General features: G+C 58.2%; 2 long non-coding RNA genes across 3 annotated transcripts; one reads left to right on the top strand and one right to left on the bottom strand.

The window, feature by feature from the left end:
* Positions 1-709: 709 nt before the first annotated feature.
* Positions 710-3463, bottom strand: LOC139602274 (uncharacterized). Of its 2 annotated transcripts, XR_011683153.1 has the most exons (3): positions 3424-3463; positions 1767-1993; positions 710-1306 (listed from the first exon to the last, which is right to left on the bottom strand). It is a non-coding gene; the product is annotated as an uncharacterized lncRNA (long non-coding RNA). The 2 variants fall into 2 exon arrangements; XR_011683152.1 differs by lacking the exon at positions 3424-3463 and having other exon boundaries at positions 1767-3047.
* Positions 3464-3723: 260 nt separating this feature from the next.
* LOC139602271 (uncharacterized) lies at positions 3724-5880 on the top strand. The gene is made up of 3 exons (XR_011683149.1): positions 3724-4097; positions 4510-4581; positions 4768-5880. It is a non-coding gene; the product is annotated as an uncharacterized lncRNA (long non-coding RNA).
* The last annotated feature ends 2306 nt before the right edge of the window (positions 5881-8186 follow it).

The raw sequence follows: 8186 nt of genomic DNA, 5'->3' as shown, positions 1-8186 counted from the left end.
GTCCTTTATTAAAACTCTAAATCTTCACAGGAGAGTGAACGTGTTTTTTCACAGCCCCGAGCAGAGAGCTCTGCCCGGGGGCTCCGGGCAAAGGCGGCGGCGCTCGGCAGCGGCCCCAGCCCGCCCAGCCCCGGGAATTGCCCCGCACCGGGACAAAATCCTGCCCCGAAGGAGCCCTTGGAACGCCCGCCCGCGGCTCCTCCGTGCCCCAAAGGTCCCGGCAGCTGCCCCCGGTGCTGCCGCAGCTGCGGCTCTGGAGCAGGGAGGCTCTGCGGGACCCCCGGGCTGGGTCCCCTCCCAGCCGCGCCCGCCCCGGGGCTGATGCTCGGCCCGGGCTCTCTCGCTGCTCCGGCTCCCGCACAGCCCCGCTGTGAGCGGGCACCGAGCGCCCGGCGCCGCAGGGCCCCGAGCCCCTGCCCGGCCCAGGGTCAGTGTCCATCGCCGGCCCCTGGCCGGGGCTCCGGCCACTGCCCGGCCCCGGCACAACCTGCAGCTCCCAGCGCAGCTCCCTCCAGCCGGGCACTGCGGGCTCCCGCCGGGCACAACATTCCGTTCATGGCATCTCGGTTATCTCTGCTCACATCTGCACAACCAGCTGCTGCTGAGGCAATCCCAGCTCCCACTGAAGGCTTCCCACCCAAAATGCTGCCTTCAGCTCTGACACACCATTAAGAAATCCAAGAGCAAAACTGAATCTGATTAGAGAATCTTGCAAAGTCACATCTGAGAACATTTTGTAATAAAATCACAAATAGTAACAGAAGCTGAGAAAGTCAACAATGATAGAAAACAAGCTTCCAACACTGGGACTAGAAGAGCTCAGGCAATCCATTTGAATGGAAGGAGCCCTCTCTTTCTGACATGTGAGCAATGCCATCGAATTTCCCAAACCAGGCAGATAGGGAGCCCTGGCAGCAGCAGCTTCACACACAGCAATGACACAGAACAGGGCAGGGCAAGAGGCTGCCAAAATTATAACTTCTACTTGCAATGAAGAACCTTTGTTTCCAGTTCTACTCTAGCCACTATTAATATAGAGTCAAAAAGACTAAAACTACTAGTAATAATAAGAACTGTACTATTAATAGCAAAAAAAAAGATAATGGAAATAATAAGAATTAATAAAATCCCTGCCATACTTATACTAGGTTTGCATGGCCAGGTTTTGGTGAGGGGCTTTAGGAGCACCTTCTGTGAGAGGCTGCTGGAAGCAGCTGCTCCTCCACGTCCCAGAGTCAAATCCAGCCGGCTCCAGGATGGACGAGCCGCCGGCCAAGGCTGGCCCAGTTAGAAATGGTGGTAACACCTTCGGGAAAAGAGATTTAAGAAAAAGAAAATGGGTGATTGTGTAGTTGTAACTGTGAGCAGGGAAGAGCAGGGTGAGAACATGTGAGAGGAACAACTCTGCACACCCCAGGGCAGGGCAGGGCAGGAGGAGGGGCAGGAGCTGCTCCAGGGGCTGGAGCTGAGATTTCCTGGGGCAGCCCCTGGGGAGGCAGCTGGGCCCCTGTAGCCCCTGGAGGGCCCGGAGAGCAGAGATGCACCTGCAGCACCTGCAGCAGCGCGTGCTGGAGCAGGGGGTGCCTGAGCAGGGGCTGTGACCCCATGAGAAACCTGTGCTGGAGCAGGGACCCGGCAGGGACCTGCAAAGCCGTGGAGAGAGGAGCCCACGCTGGAGCAGGGTCCTGGCAGGACTTGTGAGCCCATGGGAGAGTGAGGCAGCTGCAGAAGTTTGTGAAGAGCTGCTGTCCGTGAGATGAACTCACCCTGGAGAAGTTCATGGAGAAGTATCTCGGGGAGGGACCCCATGGTGCAGCAGGGGAACGACTCCTCTCCCTGAGCAGCAGGAGAAACAACGGGTGATGAACGGAGCAGAGCCCCCAGTGCCTGTCTGCCTGCACCACTGGGGGAGGAGGCAGAGCTGGGAAGGAGGGAGGATCGGGCAGAAGGTGTTTTTGAAGCTTTAGTTTACTTCTCACTATCCTGCCCTGATCTGGATAGAAATAAATTCAATTAATATCTGTAATTTCAAAAATGCTTTGCCCATGATGGCATTTGCTGAGTGATCTGTCCCAGTCCTTAACTCAAGCCATGAAGCCTTCATTCTATTTTCTATTTTTCTCCCTCCTGCCCATCTCTGGAGGGGAGTGAGAGAGCAGCCATGGTGGGTGCCTGGCATCCAGCCAGGGTGAAGAGACAACACTTCCTTTCCTTCATTCTTTCTTTCCTTCCAGAGGTCACAGTGCAGAGGTTGAGTGGGGCTGTGATGGAGGGAATGGAGGTGGCAGGGAGTAGCGGGGACAGGAGGCACAGGGCTGTGGCACCGGCACCCGAGGGGCCCGGGCAGCTGGCAGGGGGCAAGGCCTGTCCCCCTGGGCCAGCAGCAGCCCCATGCCCTGCCCAAGGCGCTGCCAGCAGGGGCTGGGCCCCAGAGGCAGGGGCAGAGCCCAGCCCCGGGGGCAGCGTTTGCGCCCCGAGCCCCGTCCAGCCCAGCCTGCCCCGTGTGCGTAGTGAGCGCTGGCACGGCTGCCCTGGACAGCGTGGCCTGCTGGGGACACTGAGAGCTGCCCCGCTGTGACCCTGCCCTGGGCACTGCACAGGCACCACCCAAATCCCAGCCAGCAGCACTCCTGGGCATGGCCCAGGCACTGGAGAGCATCACAGCCAGCCCCGCTGCTGCTGGGGATGTCCCAGGCACCAGAGCCCATCCCAGCCCTGCTCCTGGGGATGTCCCAGGCACCAGAGCCCATCCCAGCCCTGCTCCTGGGGATGTCCCAGGCACCAGAGCCCATCCCAGCCCTGCTCCTGGGGATGTCCCAGGCACCAGAGCCCATCCCAGCCCTGTTCTTGGGGATGTCCCAGGAACCAGAGCCCATCCCAGCCCCGCTGCTCCTGGGGATGTCCCAGGCACCAGAGCCCATCCCAGCCCTGCTCCTGGGGATGTCCCAGGCACCAGAGCCCATCCCAGCCCTGCTCCTGGGGATGTCCCAGGCCCTATGAGTGTTGCACTGGGAGACCCTGGAGGAGGTTCTGGGGCAGCTGATCAAGGACCCCCTGCCCCGGAACTGTCCCCATGTGCCCCCATCCCAACGCCTCGTGTCCCCTGTAGTGGCTGCCCCATTCCCACAGTCACTCCCCTTTCCCCGGCCCGTTCCCATGTCCCCCCTATCCCGTTCCCATCCTGCTCCCATCCCAGTCCGGATCCCATTCCCTGTCCCTGTCCTGTATTCCTGATCCCTGTACCGTATTTCCAGGGCCATTTCAGGTCCCTGGCCCTGTCCCCATCCCCATTCCCGGTCCCTGTCTGCAATCCCGGTCCCTGTCCCCATTCCCTATCCCCATTCCCGGTCCCTGTCCCCATTCCCTGTTCCCATTCCCGGTCCCTGGCCCCATTCCCGGTCCCCATTCCCATTCCCCTCTCACCAGACGCCGCCAACATCGCTCCGGCCCCCCCGGCCCTCACATGACCGAGGAAGCCCCGTGCTGCTCCCACCCACCAATCCCAGCACGCCATCGCTCCCGTATTTGCATAACCACGCCTTTTGTCCTGGCTCCGCCCCCCGCCGGCTGCAGCCCATCCAGGCGCTGTTTGCTCCCAGTTCCCTCCCAGCGCTCCCAGTAAGAGCGGGACCGGCAGGGAGAGCGCTCCCAGTTCCTGCCCGCTGCTCCCACCATCGTTCCCAGCGCTCCCAGTAAGAGCATCACCGGCAGGAAGAGCGCTCCTAATTCCTGCCCGGTGCTCCCACCATCGTTCCCAGCGCTCCCAGTATCACTCCCAGTGCCGGACGGGGTGGGGCCGCTTTGGAACCCCCCCAGGGCAGAGCGCGGCTGCTTTTGGGTGCCGGCACTGCCCGGGCCGGGCTGGGAGCGGAGATGGAGCGGGAGGGAGAGGAGGGAGAGAGGAGGAGGAAAGGGAAAGGGAAAGGGAAAGGGAAAGGGAGGATCGAGAGGAAAGGAGGAGCAGGAGGAGGAGGAGCAGGAGGAGGAGGAGCAGGAAGAGGAGGGACAGAGCAGGAGCAGGAGGAGGAGCAGCACCAACCCCACGCGGTTCCCCCGCTCGGGCCGGGGTCCCCCGGCATCGCCCCCCGGAACCGCAGGTGAGCGGGGAGCTCGCCCCAAATGCATTGGGCGGTCTCCGGCAGGGTGGTTTGGCAGGGCAGGGGATGTTTGGATCTTGCAGGACCCCAAAGCTGGGCCGGAAATGGCCCTGGAGGGATCTTGGGGTGTCCCACGTAGTGATTGCCCGGTACCTGCAGGCAGGGGAGTGATGTTGGGTTTGGGGATCTCCGGGAGAGCTGGGGGAGAACGTGGGAGCCCTGGAGTGGGGAGAGCGCAGAGGGGCGATGCCGGAGCCAGGGGATCCCCAGCAGCCTGGAGGAATGGGGGAGGCTGGGGATGAGCAGGGTCCGGGCTCCCCGAGGCTGGAGGGAGCAGTGACTTCTCCACCTGCACTTGGGCAGCGGGACCATTAAACCCAACATGCTGATCCCTTGTTTTTCCCCAAACCAGGATTCCCACACTTTGGCCAGATGGAGCAGGAGACTGCGAGGAAGAGGAAGATGGCCCAGGAGCCCCAGGCAGGTGAGGAGGAAGTCAGTGCCCCTTTCCCCCTCTCTCCTGCTCCATCTCCCAGCCCAGCACAGACCCTGGCTGCAGGACAACCCTGCTGCCAACGCCGTCCTGCTGGGGATGCACTGGGGGGATCTCCTTCCCCTTCCCTCTGGCACGGAGGCAAATCCCATCCTCTCCTTGTCCTTCCTCCCCCAGGGAAGGAGCTGAGGATGGAGAGCAGGGAGGACAAATCCCCACAGCAGAACCTCATGGAAGAGGCCGTTTTGAGCGACTCCAGGGCACAGGAATCCAATGGGGAGGAAAAACCTTGGAGATCCTGCAGGACGAGGAGCTCCAAACCCAGCACAGGGTGTTCTGAAGAGGAAAGACCCAACCTGAGCCAGGAAGGTGGACAGAGCTTCAGCCAGAGCTCAGAGCTGGTGGCCCAGGAGCAGCTCATGATGGGGAGAAGCCCCACAAGTGTTTGGAGTGTGGGAAGAGCTTCAGGCAGAGCAACACCCTGATCAGCCACCAGATGATCCACACCGGGGAATGGCCCTACGAGTGTGGGAAGAGCTTCAGCTACAGCTCCGCCTGTTGGATCGGCGGGAGAAATGCGGCACACAATATGAGTGATCAGCAAGTCTCAAACTTTATTGATAGTCACACTTATTTATATTGGTGTTAATGAAGCTCATACATATTGCAAGGCTGAGCTCATTATTGGTTAGTTACTTATCAATCAACTATGCCTACTTCTGCATTCTTATGGTTATTCTGTTGCTACTTCTACATTCTTGTAGTTATTCTATTGAAACTATCTTCATCTTTTTGGCAAAAGATCCTCTTCCCTATCCTGTTGTTGCACCAAGGGCACAATGCCCTTGTCCACTATTGGACACTGACTGCTGACTCCTAGACTTGTCTCCTTGTTGCTTAACCAACGGTATTATGTCGACATGACCTTTCTCAGCTAGCCAACTGTCCACAAAGCTCTCCACATCTGCCCTCATCACCCACCAACGCATCCACACCGGGGAGAGGCCCTATGAGTGTGGGGAATGTGGGATATGCTTTAGCCAGCACTCCACCCTGATCTGCCACCAGAGGATCCACACTGGGGAAAGGCCGTACAAATGTGGGGAATGTGGGATGATGTCGCTGTCGAGGCGGTCACGACATAAAGCAGAGACCACAAGCAGTCTCAGTTGGCAACACTTTATTATTGAATATGGCTGATTTTTATACACTTTCCAATTGTTTATCCTTCTTCTATCTTTACTATTGGCCACAATAAATCAACATAATACTATTGGTGAGAAGTTATAATGACTTAATTAACTTTCTAAAAATGTTTCATCCAGCTGCAAAGTTCTTCTATCTTTCTTCTCTCGGTCTCCTTGGTTACAGCCTTGGAGAGAGCTCCTTATCAGTTTCTTCTTACTTCTCAGTTTCTTCTTGCTCCTTTAGCTAACAGGCCCGCTGTTAGCCCCTTCCACAGGATGACCTTCAGTCAGAGGTCCAAACTGATCATCCACCAAATGATCCACACAGGGGAGAGGCCCTACGGGTGCACCCAGTGTGGGAAGAGGTTTCAGACCAGCTCCCATCTCCTCCTGCATGAGTGGATTCACACGGATGAGAGGCCCTTTCGCTGCCCTGACTGCGGGAAGGGCTTCAAGCGCAACTCCCACCTTGTCACCCACCAGCGCATCCACCCCGGGGAGAGGCCCTGTGAGTGTCCCCAGTGTGAGAAGAGCTTCACCCGAAGCTCTCACTTGACCAGACACCAGCAAAGGCACCAGTAAGGGAAGGCTTGCCAATGCCCTGATTGCAGGAACAGCTTCATGCACCACTCCAGTTTCAACCCCCATGGGAGAGCCCTCATTGGGAAGAGCCCTGGTGATCCATGTTCCCTGTGATCCATGCTGGGAAGACACCTGTCCCTTGTCCTGCCCCTCCAGTGACACAATGTGGCATTGAAAAACATGAGGGTCTGGCCAAGGCCCTGTCATTACATTCACTCCCACCTCAGGTCATTTCCAGGGGCAGGAAAGGGACTCTCTCTCTCCCTGAGGAGAAGGGTGTCCTCTCCAGGCAGGGGGAAATATGTGGCCAGGGAGAGCCAGTTGTTGATGTTGTAGTTTTCTCTGCAAATAGTTTTTCTTATCCCTTCTGTTACCAATATTTTTTCTGTTCCTGTTTGTTCCTTATCTCGTTGTTGTTCCCAAAAAATTGTTCTTATCCCAGCCCGGGATCTTTGCCTTTTGTGCTTTCCATGGGAGGCGGGAGGGCAGTGAGGGCAGGGCGGTTTTAGCAGGAGCAGGAAATTGGGGAATCCCATTCCTGAAGCCCAGCCCGTGGAAACCGACCATCCCAGCTGGTGCCAGCCCTGGTGGCCATGGCAGCAGCCTTGGGAGCGGGTCCCTGGCTGGGGCTGTGGGAACCTCTTCCCTCTGGTGCCCAGGGACAGGAGTGGAGGGGACGGCTGCAGCTGAGTTGGGGCAGGCTCAGGTTGGATGTCAGGAAAAGGTTTTTGGCCAGAGGCTGCTGGGGCCCTGGCCAGGCTCCCCAGGGAAGGGTCCCAGCTCCAGGGCTCTCTGAGCTCCAGCAGCGTTTGGCCAGTGCTGCCAGGCCCAGGCTGGCATTGTTGGGGTGTCCTGTGCAGGGCCAGCAGTTGGACTTGAGGATCCTGATGGGTCCCTCCCAGCTCAGCCAATTCTGTGGCTCTGGGATCCCATGAGCCTGGGGATGGGGCTGCCAATGGTTGCCATGGCAACAGGCTCTGGCTGCAGGCCTGAGCTGGTGTCCATGGCAACCACCCCCTGGCATGGGGTCTCCATGGAGCTGCCAAGGGACTGACCATAGCAACAGGGGGCTGGTGATGGTTGCCATGGAAACTGACCATAGCAACAGGGGGCTGGTGATGGTTGCCATGGAAACTGAGCATAGCAACAGGGTCCTGGTGATGGTTGCCATGGAAACTGACCATAGCAACAGGTGTTTGGTGATGGTTGCCATGGAAACTGACCATAGCAACAGGGGGTCTGCTGATGGTTGCCATGGAAACAGACTGTAACAACAGGGTCCTGGTGATGGTTGCCTGCTAGTGATCAGATTTGTCACAGGCCCTCCGAGGGGTTCCATGGGGACTTTCCAAGAGTCTCCAGTCTGTTCCAGAGCTGGAATGTCACACGCAGAGACTGGGGCTCCATGGAGACCTCCCAGGGCTTTCTGGGGATGGTAAAGAGCCCTGTGGTCAGAGGCAGTCACAGCCATTCCATGGTGACATCCCAGGGCATCTTGGGCTGCAAAGGCACCGATCTGTCACAGGCACTCTTGGGGGCTCCCATCCCAGGAGTCCCCAGGCTGCCAAAGGGCTGGGATGTCCCTGACACTCACAGGGGTTCCTGTCATGGGCACAGTGGGAGCTTCAGGCAAAAGCTTTGTTTTTTTATTGGAGAAACTCCTTCTGAGTCATGAGATGGAGAAATGACACCCAACAGACACCATGGATCCTCAAACCCCTGCAGGGCCCCTAGACTTCAAAAATTCCTTCTAAGAGAGGAGACTGGGAGCAGCTGGATCCAATCCCAGCCCCAGAATTTGTCAAAGGTTTATGTGTAAAAGATTGG

The sequence above is a fragment of the Agelaius tricolor genome, unplaced genomic scaffold (assembly GCF_023055355.1).
Source record: "Agelaius tricolor isolate 1412-34295 unplaced genomic scaffold, bAgeTri1.0.p SCAF_33, whole genome shotgun sequence".
Lineage (NCBI taxonomy): Eukaryota > Metazoa > Chordata > Aves > Passeriformes > Icteridae > Agelaius > Agelaius tricolor.
This window is presented reverse-complemented; position numbering and strand designations above follow the sequence as displayed.